Below are 16,403 nucleotides of genomic sequence, written 5' to 3'. Positions count from 1 at the left end.
ATCCTAGAACTTACAGCAGCACCAATTAGGATGTAAGATTTATGTCCCACAACGTCAAGCAGTTAAGCTAAGATTTCTGATGAGCAAAACAAGATCTGACCACCATCATGAAAGCTGTACATATGAACATGAATGCCCATCTCTCCATTACGTATGTGTCCATAGCAGGACCTTAAGTTCACTGATGTTCCTAGATGTCATTGCAAAGCCCTTTTTATATATTTTTTATAAGGAGAATCCAAAATAGTACACAATTTATATTGAAAGCCCCCCCACCCTTCACCTATTCACAGTGGGCAATCTTCAATTTATGTACATATGAAGGACCACCTCCATCCTCTGTATAAAGGCGCTTTAATAGTGGCTAGTGATGCCCCCCCCCCCCCTTCCCCCATAAAAGATAGATAGCAAGCATGACTAAACGGTGGTTTCTGGATTCCTAATTTCTAAGATGTCATTAGTCCTTGGATTCATGTCACTTACTGTTCCTCAGAGGGGCTCACAAATAATCAAATCATACCATAGTCATTCATGCATTATAGCCTACGGCCAATTTAGGGTGAAGCCAGTTACCTTATCTTTATGTGTTTGGGTTGTGGAAAGAAACTGGCGTTCCTGGAGGAAACCCATGCAGACATGGGGAGAACATACAAACGCCGTGCATATAGTGCCCTGGGATTCGAACCAGGGATCCAGTGCTGCAAGGTGAGAGTGCTGTCCAATAATACAATAAATTAATTCATGTTCTGTTCTGCTTTGTTCAAAACCTCACATTGATGTTGCCATATGCAGCTGTCTGGAGAAAACATTGCCATTTTATACTGGGAGTTAGTGGCCTCTATGACCATTAAATAGAACCCTGGAATCACAAATAACATAGGGACATGCCTACTGCTTCACAAAGGTCTTCTTTGGAGCCTCTGTGGTGCTGTTTAAATTGCTCCCAAGTTCTATAGACATTTTGTGAATGTGGCAAATTTCACTAAAATTATATATTTTTTTATGAAAATTATGGGAGATGAGAATTCTGTGTTTTTGCCAATCTTTTCCAGGATCATTTGTTCCAACAACTTTACTAAGTTCAAAGTATTGTATCATGTAAAGCACACAGCTCAACAGCCTCTTGTGTTCCAGCAGCTGGATTACACAAATGCACACTTATACATGTGTGGCTGCAGAGACCCAAACTTGTCTTGTTTGCAAATTCACTCGCTTCATAGGTATTAAGATTTACATTTACTAGGAGTCCTTTGTGACATTTCACAATGTAGCACTGCCAAGAGTCTCGCAAGCTTTAGCAACACCAGATGTTACAGGTGCTTTAATAATTCAGAATTATAGCTAAGAGTGGTGGAACCAATACCGATTAGCCAGATGTTTACTGTCTATGTAAAAATTAGAGCAAAATAATATGCATCTATGTACCTGCTCTGGGTTATAGGACATCTCTACACAAAAGTCTATTGTATAATGATATGCATTTCTTCCCACCATACCAGCATAATTGTAGAACAGACTTTCTAGTTGTATGTAAAATACAGGTAAAACTTCAAGAATTGTAAAAAGAGTATTGGGCAAAAGTCCATTAATTTCAGTAATTCTAATTAAAAGGTGAAACTTATAAATGAAATAGACTAAGTACATGCAAAGCAATATAATTCAAGCCTTTATTTGTAGTACATTTGATGATTATGGCTTACAGCTTGTTATGAGGACCCCAAAATCAAAATCGCAGACCATTTGAATATTGTTAAAACGTACAATATTCTAGGCTCAAAGTGTCAGACTCTAATCAGCTAATTCATTCAAAACACCTGCAAAGGGTTTCTATTTCATATATTGGTTTCACCTTTAAAGTTGAATTATTGAAATAAATGGACTTTTGCACAACTTTTTCAAGTTTTACCTGTGGTTTATCCTGCCAGAAAGAGTGGCAAGGGGAGGCTGTAATGAGTGGCAAGTGCAGGTAAATAGCAGGCTAATGACAAGCAGATTGTCTGGTGGTATTTTGCTGGAAGACAACAGAGCCCGAACGGGGGGGGGGGGGGGGGGGAAGCTGACGGCGGCAGCACAAGGACACAGAGGCATGTCATTGTACACAGGACATGCCTCTGTGACCTATTAAGATATAAAAATGCCGCTTTTAGTTCTATTTAAAGTAGGGCTTTTTGGTTCCTTTTATCCCCCTTTACATTCCTAGTAGTTTGGGTCACCCTGAGCTGCTTGGTTACTCTATTTAAAGAATAAATCTGGATTTCAAGAATATCTTCCATACGCATTCCTGACTCTCCTCTTTTACGGTATGCTTTAAAATCTGTTAAATGATTGTTGATTCCTTGACACAGCAGAAGGAAACAAAGAATGAAACAAAAATGTCATTTTACAGCAAGCTTTAAAAGCAGATTATGAGCAAGGTGGAAACCGGAATTAGTTATTGTTTTCTCCCCCAAGTTCTTCTTAATGGTACATACCAATGCTCACCTCATTCTCATTGCATTCAGAAGGGGGTGATGAAGTGAACCGCCACATGGCAGTGTACAGCCTGTCAATGAAAATAATGGGAGCTTAATGTAGAATAATATGAATATACAGGATCTTCTCCTGTAAATTCTGCTGCCTGGTCTCCCTCTTGTCAATCAGTCCCAGGGGTCTATGTCCAGTGACTTCCAGTGCGTAGCCCAGCCCCTACCAAACTGCCAACAAACTTGTTTTCTCCTCCCCTGCCAACAAACTTGTTTTCTCTATCTCAAGTACAGGGGGGAAGGGGAAGTGTTTTCCAGTGGAGAAGGGGGGGGGGGGGGGGTTAGATCAGCTACGTGTCAAAAGTTGGCAGACTCTGAACACCAGGACTCATTTGCAAGAGAAAGACTGGGTAGGTGTTTATAACTTTACACGAGAAGAGGATCCTGTCAATTTGTATTCTAGGTTGGATATCCATTTTAATCATGAAACTCAGACTTGAGCACTGCCTTTCTTGTTAAAAGTTCTTAGCACCAGAAATCCATTGTGTATGAGTTATAAAATGAGGTGCATTCCACAATATAGTTGGATGTTTGTGTAATATCTGATAAGGCACTGAAGACTATGCCAATGGAGTTTTAAATCCCAGAATTGTTAGCAATTCCGCTAAAAGACTTTAGCAATAATACAAGACTTTGTAATGATCATCTGAATATAGAGAGAAAGCTGAAAAGAAATGCAGCCACAGCATTGAAAATGAGAAGTTATTTTCAGGAAGGAGTTATGAGAAGGCATAATCACCCCATACATGTTTTGCCAAAAGCAAGAAAGATTAAGGGAGATAGGATGCAGTGTTCAGCTTTTTAAGGAGGAAGAAATCAGATTTCATTGACTTAATAATGTCAAGTAGGTCCAGGGATTCTTTCTAAAGTAAAGTGAGAACAGAGCTTAGAGGAATAAATAGACACATTATGCAGACAATAGTAAGTTATTCCTCTATTCAGTAGCACAGAAGATGCCAGCACATGTTTGTTCTCATACTCTAAAGCCCCAACAAGGGCCCTCACCATTAAAAAAATCAGTGAAGAGAACCTGTGTTGCCTCAGAGAAGAGCTAAACTTTATAAAATAAATTGTTTCCCCAGAATCTAGGTTGTAAAGAAATATGCTCTGCTCACAGGTTATTAAGCAGCAATCATGCTTACAGGACACCTGGATATACTATTACTTAACTATTATGAAATGAACAATTATTATAAATGGAAATTTTAGTACTGAAAGCTATTTGATTTAAAGGGGACCTGAAGTGAGAAGTATATGTCGGTTGCCATATTTATGTCCTTTTAAACAATACCAGTTGCCTGGCAGTCCTGTTGGTCTCTAAAACTTGGTTCACACATAAATCTGTACATTTTCAGTCTGGTCCTGTCCTGTCAGTTTGGTATGTGTTTCTACGGGTGTGTTCATACATAAAAGGTGTAAATTTTAGGTCTAGTCAGCTAAAACAAATGCAAAACTGATGCATAAGTGACATGACAGGCCAGTACTGAACCAAACCGGAAATGTGCAAATTTACAGTATGTGTGAACCAGGCCTTTGGCTGCAGTAGTATCTGAATCACACACCTGAAACAAGCATGTAGCTATCACAAGCCCCCTAGTGGCCGGACCGCACAATGCTTTCCAATCGGTTTCAGCACACAGACCATGGAATCTTTGGTCGCAATCGGTGTGCAGAAACTGCTTGGATTTTGGCAGCATACCGACCAGAAGGGAGCTTGTGAGTTAAGGTAATACAAATTACACACTATTTCATGGTATAACTGCCACCACCTCTGTTCAAATGGGACAGAGGAACCCACTGACTGGCTGATTCTAGACCTGCAAATAAAAGGTTAAACACACTCTATTTCATCTAGCTATCAACAATGGTAGCGACTCTTCAGAAGCTAGGTTCGGTTTTGTGTTGCTGAATAATAGGTGTAGCCGAACAAATAAATGATGTTAGCGTTGTTTATTATAAATGCAATATAAATAATATATACAGAAAATCGTTAAAATCAACAATTATAGAGACAAGTAGTGGCTGGATGGTGTACTGGTTAAGGGCTCTGCCTCTGATGTAGGAGACCTGGGTTCAAATCTCGGCTCTTCCTATTCAGTAAGCCAGCACCTATTCAGTAAGGAGTTCTTTGGGCAAGACTTCCTAACACTGCTACTGCCTACTGAGTGCGCTCTAGTGGCTGCCTCCCAAGCGCTTTGAGTCTGACAGGAGAAAAGCGCTATACAAAAAAAAGGAAAGGAATTATCAGTTTATTGTCAGGAACATCTGATCTGCATGCTTATAGGGCCTATGGCTAAAAATATTAGAGGCAGAGGATCAGCAGGACTGCCAGTTAACTGTTATTGTTTAATGAGATAAATATGGCAGACTCCACATACCTCTCACCTCAGGTTCCCTTTAAAGTACACCTGAAGTGAGAGGGATATGGAGGCTGCCATATTTATTTCCTTTGAAACAATACCAGTTGCCTGGCTATCCTGCTGATCTTCTGCCTCTAACACTTTTAGCTATCATGCAGCAAGCATGCAGATCAGATATTTCTGATTGAAGTATGACTGGATTAGCTGCATGCTTGTTTCAGGTCAGGTGTGTGATTCAAACACTACTGCAGCCAAAGAGATCAGCAGGACTGCCAGCTAACTGGTATTGTGTAAAAGGAAATAAATATGCAGCCACCAAATGCTCCTCACTATCACGTGTCCTTTATTAACACCTTTTCCCTTTTACACCATATCAGAATTGCTTCCAATTCAAACATAATGCAGTTTTCTTTTTGTCTTGTTTTTTTTTTATCTCAATCTGAGAGGTAGCGATAAGTTATCTAACACCTGTGTTGGATTTAAAAGTTTTTGTTCATTTATGTTTGCTGCTTTTTAGAGTATTATTTTGAAAATGCACTAAAGCCTGTTGAGATGCAAACAGGCAAAAGAGACAGAGGATAACAGTGCCTGTTAATTTGGGTGCTACATTGTACATAATAGATATGGCTGTTTTGCTGCATATCATTTAAGCGCTAGTTTTGTAGTTCTGAATCACAATCAGAGCTATGCTGGGTGGTCCAGCTATTATAGAGCCAAACTCCAGATGTAGCCGCACTATGCATTGGCTCAGCTATAGGTGCCGGTGTTCTGCTATTACTTAGCGAAACTCCAGGTATCAGTGTAGTCTGCCATGGGGGATAAAAAAGGCGAACATTATAAAATCTGCAATTTGCAGCAAATCAGGGGAATTTGGGTGCATGGAGGACACCCAATAAAATAATTGGGCACCGATAGATACACATGCAGAGCTCTTCTTTAACTTAAATGATGTTATGGTAGAAAGCAATGCGCTTTGTGTACCTGATGTGTGTTGTGCATTAGCTACGTGTGCTACATCACTTGCATAAGTACCAGTAAAATTGCCATTTACAACCTGCGCACAGCAATTTTATCAGCAATTTTATGTGCCCCAATGATTGTAACAATCATGCTTCACAAGAGACAGTGACTGAAAAACAACATACGTTTAAATTATAAGACATTAAACGTTGCATTTACTGTCCCTTTATTATATGCTGAGTGGCGTTATTTGTCTTTAGCTCTCACAATTCTCAAAAAAAAATCCAACTGTGCAGCTAGGCTTAAGCCTTTGACTAATTCAATATGGTGCACAAGCAAGGCCAGAGCAATTACTTGTGTACATATGAAATGAGCAGCATTTTATGATCTTAGCAATTAGCTTATGGAATTTCTGCCCATGTGTTCCACGGAAATCCATGTTGTTAAATTCCATCATTATCTCTGCAGAAAATACTTGTTTCCCCACCAGTGAGTCACTTGGTGGAATGCGAAAAACATTAATAGGTTTGAAATACAGGCATTAAAAAGACCATTCCATTTGTCTAACAACGCCTGTAATAAATCCTGCAGATGCTGAACAGGCTGTTATACCTATGGCCTGTTTCACGTGTCATCACATTACATGGGAAGAAGCTCATTTTGTAAATAATTGAGATGAACTATCTACTGTGACTATGCTTATCCATCCATTGTCCTTCTATATGGCAAGCGGGAAAACAATATAATTGAATTGTTATGAGAATTATAGAAAATGTATGTCAAGGAAGGAAACTGCATTCATAATATCACACAGGACAAGACTAGCTATCTGTTTTATACAATGGAAACCGCAGGTGAAGTGGTATTTTATTCTGATAAACCTTGGCTGATTTTGACAAAACAGAGCCTTGAACAAAAATGATTTTGCTCAGCAAGGAGTTTGCAAATGAATGGATAGCTAGATGAATTAATCAAAATTTTTCTGTGCAACAATGGCAGTACTTGCTATAAAGACAGAATTCCCCAGCATTTTCAACTTCTCCTTTAATTGGCTAAATGCCGATAGCTGAATTCCACACAGAGCTTCAAAATCAAACTGCAGCTAGGTATTAGGAGTTTCATCTTTAGTCAGATACTTGCTTCTGTCATTAAAATGACCCTCTCACTTTTTCCCATGTAATAAAATAAGGTTGGATTTGAAAAACAAGAGGTGATTTTGTACCTTGACAGCAGTTTTTATATTGCAGCAGTCTGTAATTGGAACTTGAAGTCATGCAGTAAATGGTACGGTACAAGCACTTCACACACAATTAAAAGCAAATACACTTTGCCCTACATTATGTTATTACATTATAGATCGAGAAATATGTTTTGTAAGCAAACTAGTCTCTTTCTGTCTCCATTTACTAGCACCTGCTTGCACATAAATAATAGGAGTGTGTTTGGACATGGAAACAGCAGCCAAACAAAGAAAAAACATCCTGTTTTATAGGTCAGAGTTACAGACTACCCAGCAAGCTCATGGTGAACTAGAACTCCTAGGAGTGTGTAAGGGGCTACAAAGGACCAGAAAAGGCCTCTTACTAAAATACTATGCAAAACAGAAATTTTGACATTATTCAGGTTGGAGTGAGCATATGTGGTGTCCCACAATGCACCACTGCTGAATATGCAAATCGTCCATTTGATCCCTGAAAGCTAAACACACCTCTATAACCGCTGGAATACAACGATGTGCCAGCTTGTTAATTGTACAAAGGGATGATTTGGGACACATATGCTCAATCCAACCTGAATAATTGCAAATACCTTCTGTTTTAAGAAGGCAAATGTCTGTTTTAAAAGTCTACACTGGCCTCAGTGCATACAAACTGTATATACAATGCCTGGGTAGAGAAACAGTAGATCACAGATTTGTAGCCTCAGATTATTAGAAACCTCCTGTGTGTTACCAGAACACTGAACCTTCACACTGCATCGTGTAGAAGAGACGCATACAAATCACTGGTGGAGGCTAGAGGCTTGCACAGGATCATAATCTTGTCCCAATCCTACATGTCCCATTTAGTTTGGGACTGATTCACTGAGTAAAGAGCAGTATGTTGAGTAGTCAATATCCCAGAGTAGTGATAGTTTGCCCAAGCAAACATGTTAATGGGTGCCTATTTGCATTAGGATTTGTGCTTACATTACCGCTGGCCTTCTCTATCTTTTACACAGCATGACTTCTAACCTAGAGTCAGCTGGGAGATGGAGCTTACCATGTGGAGTGCGTTCACAAATGCATGTTCATGTTAGGATTTGTACAATTGCCATTAGTACGTTTACTTGCATGGATGTTTGCCAGCAAACTACACCAAGCTTACAATCAGAATCCCAGAGTACAAAACCTTAATGTACTGTATGTATAATTTACCAAACAAATGTGAGTTTTATTGCACTTGTGAGCAAAGGCAGTAACATCACTCAAACTCATTAATTGAATTTACCCTTTCAGTTTACCAGTTCAGCTGTTGCGGGGCAGGTGTTTTCCAAGATACCCTGCAGCTGTCAATTAATTTTAAGCACTGAAAAAAAACGTTATTTTTGTTTGAAAACAAATGGCATGGGGTGCTACCCCTGAGCTATACCATGCCCCATACCCAAACACAGCAGGTGGGGGTAGTAACAATAAGAAAGAGACTCCCCAATTGCAGGGCTCCCCCTGCTCTATATATGAGTCCACCATGCCTGTCAGTACTGAGAAGTGTCTAACAAGGGACCTTCCCCTATCCCAAAGTACGATGGGTAATAACCAGGGGCAAAAGATCTCTTTGAGTACTCACTCCCACTTAGCACAGTAATAAAGGCACATGATGTGATAGTCCCAATAATGAATACATCAGAAAACATCCTCCTCCTGAGTAAATTAATGGAGAGATCTAACACTGCATGTTTTACAAATGTATGGGAGAAATACACTGACACCTGCTTTAAAAATAGCTTAGTGTATCTGTTGCCCTCTCTGCGTTGAAATAAGACATTAGGGATCTTCATCCACAGTTCCAAATCTGAGTTTGTCTTCCTCCTGCCTAATATTCAAAGCTTGAAAAAGGTTGGCTTCCTCCAGTCTTCTGGCTTGCATGCGGCATCCTCTGACCTTCTTTCAAGAGGCACAGTTCCTTGATGTAACCTAAACATGAGTATTACTATATGCCGCCATTAGCATTAGGCATGTCATTTTAAAAATTGGAATATGATTTGATGTAAACTAAGCATACATTTGCCTGTATAATAAAATAAAGTTAGCAGTCTTTGTTCAGAGCCAGTTCATCAAGGCAACTTAGGCAGGTGCCTATGGTCTAGTAAGTTTTCAGGGGTTCAGGGGTTTCTCACCAAATAGTACCAAAAAAGCCAAGAGGCCAGCAGGGGTAGGCCAAAACTGTTATCTTGCTTTGGGCCCTTTTTCACCTTAATCTGTCCCTGCTGTAGTCCTTAATAACAGAAAACACTCATAAAATTACTAACACGCCTGGTTCCCTAAGGCATGGCAGAGATTGGGGACGACATATATTTTAAAGGTAAAATTATAATTGTGGTTCTAACTTGTACTTCCATGATTCATATACAATATTAATATTATTAGTGTTGGGTCGAGTTTCAAGACATTTCTAAAAAGCTAATTAAAGAGGCAATTTCTTCTAAGCCATATGATATGACCATAAGCTTCTTTCAGGCAAGATCTACAGTATGCGAGTGGACTGGCAACCATCCCAGAATGCAGCGCAATACAGCATTTGTTTTTAGCGATTGTAGGCTTGATTAATATGTTGTGTGAGATTTGATGATATATTGTTTATGTTGTTTTCAAGTCATTTATGGTCTTAAAAAAAAGAAGGGAGCTGTTCCCAGAAGATAGAGTGCTTATTAATTGAAAAGGATTTAGTTTGGCTCGCTAAGGCCTTATGCTAAAGTGAGGGAGAGAATGCAAACAATAAGGAAGATAAGTGTTTTCTTGGGGCTCTTCTGAGCAATGCATGATCATTATTATTTGTCTTTATTAAATGTATTATTTATAATGTGTATGCAGTACATTGTTTTTGCATTTTTAGCATCGTTGAGGTCTAACAAGGTTAATGCTGAGGTCATATGTCTGAAGTACTGTGAAAGGCTCAAAGCTCTGCCACTTTGAATGCAAAGGAGACTGCTATGTAGTGTCCTGAAAGTAATGTTGTCAGCCATATGAGCGGAAGCAAAGGGAATATAGATTAATTATACCAACATAGATAACGGAGTGCAATGATACATTTTAATGCAGTCTTTAATGCTGGGAAAGTGTTTCATTATAATACGGGATGATGTCAGACCAGATAAAATTAGCTCATCTTTCTGTTTATAAGCTTCGTTTTTCATATTTGACTGGGCATAGGAGTGATTAAATAGCATCATTTGCATGTGGTGATCAATTTAACCATGTAGGTTATAAGGTAAGCTGTAAGAAGGCCTACAGTCACAATATATATTTCTGGGAGAGAAGGGTGGGTAGTGGTACAGTGTAGCTTTCAGAGAAGCTTTACTATGTGCTTAATGGAAATCGCTCTTAATTAAAGCTAAACATGCTTTTATGCAGCGCACCACAGTGGCTGTAGTTATCTACAATGCAAGTCCCCAATTAGACAAAACATCCTTTGATGTCTATAGCAAGCTCTGAACAGATATTTTGTATCTAAAGAGAAAGAGACACAACAAATACTGTAGGCTTTTAGTAATAATCTTAATGTCCGTTATCATGAAGTGGCACTAAGTATGTAGTATTACCCTGCTGGAATAGAAGTTTGTCCTCTTATTAAATTGCACTGTTTCTCCAAAGCACGGTGTCCCTCACCTCTGCATAAGATGACTGCTGTGTATTGTAGTGGCTAATATCAATCCTTTTGTTTTGTATTTTTCCCTCTTTTCTTACTTACCACTATTACATAATTTTTACTGTTGCTTGGACAATGTCCATTTTAGCTCAATAGCAGTGCATTTTAACTGGACAAAAATATCCCATATATTAATATATTAATATCAGAAGAACATAAATCTGAATCGCACTACAATCAATGGAGACAGAAAGTGTGGGTGCGTACCTAGGCTGCATGCTAGTATAATTCTGTGCCACATGACCACTACTGCTTCATACACTCCAGCAACCTAAGGCATCCCAAGCCATGCTTTCTTTCAGAAGAGGAGACATAGACAAACTGGAATGGGCAGCCTACCATTCACTTGTCCTATCAGAGTCAAAGGATGGGGAAAGCAGAGGAGTTTGGACTGCAGGTTCTCATATTCTGCAAACAACAGCAATCAGTGAGACTTAAATAAAATGATGGTATTTAAGGGTTGATTCAGCAAGATTACAGAAAGCTGTGGTATCCTGTACATTTTGGTACAACAGCCTACTGTGTGCCTGCCTGGTACATTAAAATGACTGTAACTCACATGCGAGTCTGATCATTATTTGCTGTGGCCAAGTACTCACAGAACAGGGAGCTTTCCAAGGTGCTGAATATGTTTAGCTCTGTGGAAAACAGTAAAAAAAAGCAGCAGGGAAAGCAGGACAAATTCTAAGAAACCCATTGTTACTGTTTACTTCTGAATATTGTTATAATTTAAGTAGGCCTCAGTTATGTGGACTGAGTTAGTCAAAAAGGCTTGATGAGCAGACCTGTCCTTTAAGGGGATTTTCTCTGAAGAGAGAAAATCTGCAGTTCTGTCAGCAGAACAAGAACATACCAAGAAGCTGTTCTGAACAAGGCCGCAGGTCTCCCTGACCTGGACATGGAACAATAAACATCAGCCATGTTTTGTAAATATCCACGTTCCTGCATGTATGTCAAATGTCTCATTGATTATTAATCGAGTAGGCGGGTATGATGACACCACGAGTGGGTCCACCAATAGACTGATATAGGGGGTGGCGAAGATGATGTCATATTTAACTCTTTCCTAGTCGGTATTAAATCTGGAGCGAGCGATGGAGAAGGCACTTCTGCTTCTTCCTTCTGCACTAGCTCGCAAGGCCGACTGGGACCTAAGCATGTTCGTCCTTTCTGTAATCTGATATAATGTATGTTGTACATATGTAGTTTAGTGTAACGTAGTTAGGAAGAAGGTACCTGATTGACTTCAAGAGGGAGTCTAATCATGAGCTTATAACGCAACATGAAGATTGGCATGGCTAGGATATGATGAATGTATCTATCTGTATTCCTGTTTCCTGAATAAATAACGGAAACATTGAAAGAAGCCTGAGCAAGTCTATATCCTGTTTGCTGTGTGGAGAGTCAAGTGATCTCACAGTCTGTGAGACGATGGTGTCGAAGCAAGGTGATAAGAACAGTTTATAACAGTGGTGCCGAAACCCGGGTTTTTTTTTTGGTTGGTCAAATATGTTTTTTCCAGCTCCTGTCAATTGTAGCACAAAGAACAAGGACTGACAGCAGTTCATGGGGCAATTATACAGATGATAGAATTGCCGTTTACAGAGTGACAGTGTATCAGTACGGGGTTTGCCAGGTGACTACCTCCCAAGTGGGCATTCAGGGATCTGCATACAGGCATGTGACGCTGGTATGCTTAGCCCTGCACCCTGTGTAGTTTAAGTGCAAAGCGCTCCTTCCTACAGGGAGGCAGCTGTTTTTTTTGTGAAGTCTGGGGGTAGTGGCACGGCAAACATTGATCAGAGGGTACAACACACAGAACTTCTAGCAGAGCTGGTATCGCGATGAAGTTCTAGACAAGTAAATGCGATAATGAGTAAGAGCATTGCAGGCTCACCTGCAAAGCAGCAACAGGTGTGGCATCCGTAATCTGTGCATGCGACGGCCGCGCATGGACAGATAGGGGGGGATGTGGAGTGAGCTGCAATGAGGTGAGAGCTTCCAAAGGGGAAGCGAGCTTCCAAAGGTGAAGTCCGCGGGAGCATATTTTAAACAGGTAAGTACTGAGGATAGTACTGAGGTAGGGGGGTGAAGTTTAACTCCAATCTACCAATAAGAGTAAACAGAGTTCATGAGAACCATAAAGCAACGAGATCAATTACGATATATTTTGATCAATCTAAAGTGTAAAGAGTACAAGCCGCAGGGCGAATCCCAAATCATTAATAAGAATTGATTTGTTTGTATTTCGATTTCAGGTTTTTGGCAATATGGATTTGAGACAGATGCAGTGCTGGCAGCAAAGATGGAGATGTCAGTCGGATAAGCGAAAGGTTCCAGATGCTGATCTAAGCTTGGAGGAACACGAGATTCCTGAAATCGGAAAGAGACTAAAACACGAGATTCCTGAAATTGGAAAGAGACTAAAACACGAGATTTCGGAGATCGGAAAACGTCTAAAAAAACTGTCTGAGCAAAGCATAGTGCAAATTGCTAATGTTTTTCTTTCCCAAGGTGGTGCTTTTATAATGAGGAGTACCGTGCTGATGGTGATCCTAGGTTGCCATTCCGTCCTAGGAGAACGAAGAGAGGACATTCTCATGTATAATAAGGGGTTAATGAGAATGCAAGGCCCAAGCATGTTAATGTTGGGTGACAAAGGTACTGATCCTTTCACACCTCCCTCTGATTGGCACAGATGGACCAAGCAGGGATGGAGGGAAAGAGCACTTGTGCCAGGAGAAAACAAATTTCATGGCACAATGTGGGTGAAAGGTCTGAAGGGTCAAGTGTGCGGGCAGTGGGAATTTAATGGCAGTGTAAATCTGCTATTGAATGCCACACTCCCAGAATCAATGCACCAATCCAAAGGTTTGTTAAAAGGTACATTGCAGTACAATGGGTACATGCAAAAGGTGGAGTGTGTGATTCAGGGGTACCTTGTCTTGGTTATGCAGAGTGAGATGGTTCCAGATTGGAGAGGAACGAGCAGGAGGCGTCAATTCTCTTACCAGAGAGACGCAGGGGACCACATCACACTCTGGAGCTACCAACAGAGAGTGCCTCTGAAACAACTATACACACGTAAAGGCTGGAAAGCCAAGGGTGGGAGGTTCTCGAAACAAGAAGTAACAATCGAGATCAAGCCACATTTCCAGGTGACAAAGAGGGTGGGGAGAGCGGTCCCGGGGGAGGGAAAGCCCACACAGGGAACCACATTCACACCACACGGGTCACAACAGGGGACGATATTACACAGTCCATATGCAGCAGCTTATCCTCATGATAGTTGGGTAAGTGAAGAGGTACTCTTAATCGAAAGATTGCAGAGAGTACAGTCTTCCCGACCTCAGGTACATATTGTGCCTCAGGACGTAAGGGGGGAAGAGGTCCAATCAGGACAGCTGGGGACATATTTTGTCAGCGAGAGATTGGACAAGGGGAGGTATATTAATTTTTCTGGAGAAGGATCTTTTGCATGGCAGCTTCGTGATGTTTGGGTGAACAAATGGAAACGGTGCAACATTCCTTTAGGCACCGCCACTTCCTTAGTTCCCACCTCAACCCGGGTCTTACACCAGGACCTGAGAGGTCAACCTTTTTTGGTGCTAGACGGGGAGGTGAAGCAAGTAGAGTTGTCCTCATGCAGGCAATTCTTGCAGAAGTACCTGCGTTGGCCGGGGCAAGTCAAATTTAGTGAAGAAGCCTGCAGGCTCAATAACGCAGAATGCGAGGCTACCATTCAAAAGATCCACCCTGAAGCCCAACCGATAGTTCCGGTGGCTGAAGGAAAGGTTTGGTTTTTTAACATAAGATCTAATGATACATTCAAGGTATATTCTCATAATTGTTCCGATAAGGGGGAGTTTCCAAGGGGAACATATTGTGTGAGTGGAGATCCCATATGGATCCTGTCATCCAGGTTTGATGACGTTGTTTCTCAAATTGTTAAGAGAACTCTAAAGGTCAAAGTTTCACGGGTAGTTCCCGTCCTGAAAGAGAACCCGACATGGGACAAAGGGGAACAGGGTTTGATCCAAGACGACCACATTTTGTTACAAAGGTTAAACAAACAGTACACTAAGTTAGAGGTAAGATTTCACCATGATACAGGTGATCTTAACGAGGTAGAACACAAAAATGAGCAGGTGAGTTCCAGTCTGCCCTGGTGGACAAAGGTTCCGGTGATGTTCCAGGGACACTCGGACCGGGCATCTGCAGTTCCAAAGTTCTTTCTACACCCACTGGTCATCTGGATGGGGATGACAACTTTAGGCATCATGGTCCAGGTGAGGTTGCGGGTTAAAATTACGTAAAATAAATTAACCTGGTCCAGAGATTGGTGCCTCATAAACAATCTACTGAACCAATAGTTTAAATTAAGGGATCTACAGGGTTACGGGTATAGGTTTAGTAGTACCTGTGATGGAGCTGATTGTATAAAGGCGCTCTTTTAGAAGGCACCTGGCACTGCTCCATCGACTAACAAACAAAACGAGTGTCACTTTTCTGTGGTCATGCAAGTTTGTGAGTGATACGCAAGTGACGCAAATGCTGAGCATGTGGTATTGAGGGACTTAGAAGTAGGGCCTCCCCAGAGAGCCTGGTTACAGGAAGACCAAGACTCCAAGAGGTCTTGCTCTCTCTCTCTTCCAGGGGTAACAGCCTAGAGCAGAGAAGTTGTGTGAGCACGAACATCGAAAAGTGAAATCTAAAGAAAAGAAACCAGGTACGGGTTAGGTTCAGAAGTGGGGATCTGCGGATCAAGCCGTTTTAGGGGGGATTGTTATAATTTAAGTAGGCCTCAGTTATGTGGACTGAGTTAGTCAAAAAGGCTTGATGAGCAGACCTGTCCTTTAAGGGGATTTTCTCTGAAGAGAGAAAATCTGCAGTTCTGTCAGCAGAACAAGAACATACCAAGAAGCTGTTCTGAACAAGGCCGCAGGTCTCCCTGACCTGGACATGGAACAATAAACATCAGCCATGTTTTGTAAATATCCACGTTCCTGCATGTATGTCAAATGTCTCATTGATTATTAATCGAGTAGGCGGGTATGATGACACCACGAGTGGGTCCACCAATAGACTGATATAGGGGGTGGCGAAGATGATGTCATATTTAACTCTTTCCTAGTCGGTATTAAATCTGGAGCGAGCGATGGAGAAGGCACTTCTGCTTCTTCCTTCTGCACTAGCTCGCAAGGCCGACTGGGACCTAAGCATGTTCGTCCTTTCTGTAATCTGATATAATGTATGTTGTACATATGTAGTTTAGTGTAACGTAGTTAGGAAGAAGGTACCTGATTGACTTCAAGAGGGAGTCTAATCATGAGCTTATAACGCAACATGAAGATTGGCATGGCTAGGATATGATGAATGTATCTATCTGTATTCCTGTTTCCTGAATAAATAACGGAAACATTGAAAGAAGCCTGAGCAAGTCTATATCCTGTTTGCTGTGTGGAGAGTCAAGTGATCTCACAGTCTGTGAGACGATGGTGTCGAAGCAAGGTGATAAGAACAGTTTATAACAAATATGTCACAGGAGATGAAAGGTTGCGGACCTCTGGTCTGTATCTTGGATCGATTTAAACTTTTCCAAATACTATTTGAAGGACAACTATTGTGAACTATTGTAAAATTTAAAATGTGTATTA

Source organism: Hyperolius riggenbachi, chromosome 2 (assembly GCF_040937935.1).
Source record: "Hyperolius riggenbachi isolate aHypRig1 chromosome 2, aHypRig1.pri, whole genome shotgun sequence".
NCBI lineage: Eukaryota > Metazoa > Chordata > Amphibia > Anura > Hyperoliidae > Hyperolius > Hyperolius riggenbachi.
Note: the sequence above shows the minus strand (reverse complement) of the source record.